Source organism: Toxoplasma gondii, chromosome IX, assembly GCF_000006565.2.
Source record: "Toxoplasma gondii ME49 chromosome IX, whole genome shotgun sequence".
Taxonomy (NCBI): domain Eukaryota; phylum Apicomplexa; class Conoidasida; order Eucoccidiorida; family Sarcocystidae; genus Toxoplasma; species Toxoplasma gondii.
The window spans coordinates 5,046,183-5,048,073 of NC_031477.1; the positions used below are offsets into that span (position 1 = coordinate 5,046,183).

The 1,891-nt window shown below is 43.0% G+C and overlaps 1 non-coding gene across 1 annotated transcript; it reads left to right on the forward strand.

Moving 5' to 3' along the window:
* Nucleotides 1–810: 810 nt before the first annotated feature.
* TGME49_461470 lies at nt 811–1,891 on the forward strand (the record flags this gene model as incomplete). Its single annotated transcript, XR_001974491.1, has 1 exon — nt 811–1,891. It is a non-coding gene; the product is annotated as an 18S ribosomal RNA (ribosomal RNA).

Consider the following 1,891-nt stretch of genomic DNA (forward strand, 5'->3'; position numbering starts at 1 on the left):
AGATGACTGATCAGTGCACGATATAACAGACATTTGACTACGTGAGGTTATGAATTTGTTTTACCTCTACGCGAGAAAAACAAAATCAAATCTCACCGCTTGTTTTCCCATCGCTGGCTTGTTGTTTTTCGGCAAGCCAATTGGGGAGACCCCGTAAACGTGCTAAACCTTTGATTGGTTATGGCAGCGGGGTCAAGGAACGGGCATTGTCTCCGTCGGTAAATCAAGGTGTTGTATGGTTATGACCTTCAAAAAAGTTGAAGAAGATCTCTTGTTCTCCTTCGGGGGTTTTGAGAGATTTGGAAGTTGTTTAAGTGTGCGACTGTTTGAAAACGCAACAAATTTTTGTTGTTTTTTTAAAGAGCGCACAAGGTTCGGGATTCGTCCACTTCGAAGTATCACGAAGAGCTTTTCAATTTGTTTATAAATAAACAGATTGAAATGCTGTTAAGTGCATACTGTAATAAGAGGTGGATGGGTTGATACCCCGAATGTGTCCAAGGTGGACAAGCTTTGTTGATTTGTAGCATCAACGACCATGATTCCTGATGAATCGATTCAGGATGAAGGCGTTGTTGTTTCAAATAGCTCAAGAGTATCATCAGAAACTGGTGTTGCTGTTAAGGCTCACCAGGCGACCAAAAAACGTCGCGTTTTGATGTAGAACCTTGAGTGAGGCAGGCTTACACTTCTGTTTATGCCATAAAACACGAAAGAGGCCGGAAAATAGACGGTTGATTGAGTGTTTTTTTGGTGTTTTCGAGGTGGTCTGTCTCAGGAACATATTAACCTGGTTGATCCTGCCAGTAGTCATATGCTTGTCTTAAAGATTAAGCCATGCATGTCTAAGTATAAGCTTTTATACGGCTAAACTGCGAATGGCTCATTAAAACAGTTATAGTTTATTTGATGGTCTTTACTACATGGATAACCGTGGTAATTCTATGGCTAATACATGCGCACATGCCTCTTCCCCTGGAAGGGCAGTGTTTATTAGATACAGAACCAACCCACCTTCCGGTGGTCCTCAGGTGATTCATAGTAACCGAACGGATCGCGTTGACTTCGGTCTGCGACGGATCATTCAAGTTTCTGACCTATCAGCTTTCGACGGTACTGTATTGGACTACCGTGGCAGTGACGGGTAACGGGGAATTAGGGTTCGATTCCGGAGAGGGAGCCTGAGAAACGGCTACCACATCTAAGGAAGGCAGCAGGCGCGCAAATTACCCAATCCTGATTCAGGGAGGTAGTGACAAGAAATAACAACACTGGAAATTTCATTTCTAGTGATTGGAATGATAGGAATCCAAACCCCTTTCAGAGTAACAATTGGAGGGCAAGTCTGGTGCCAGCAGCCGCGGTAATTCCAGCTCCAATAGCGTATATTAAAGTTGTTGCAGTTAAAAAGCTCGTAGTTGGATTTCTGCTGGAAGCAGCCAGTCCGCCCTCAGGGGTGTGCACTTGGTGAATTCTAGCATCCTTCTGGATTTCTCCACACTTCATTGTGTGGAGTTTTTTCCAGGACTTTTACTTTGAGAAAATTAGAGTGTTTCAAGCAGGCTTGTCGCCTTGAATACTGCAGCATGGAATAATAAGATAGGATTTCGGCCCTATTTTGTTGGTTTCTAGGACTGAAGTAATGATTAATAGGGACGGTTGGGGGCATTCGTATTTAACTGTCAGAGGTGAAATTCTTAGATTTGTTAAAGACGAACTACTGCGAAAGCATTTGCCAAAGATGTTTTCATTAATCAAGAACGAAAGTTAGGGGCTCGAAGACGATCAGATACCGTCGTAGTCTTAACCATAAACTATGCCGACTAGAGATAGGAAAACGTCATGCTTGACTTCTCCTGCACCTTATGAGAAATCAAAGTCTTTGGGTTCT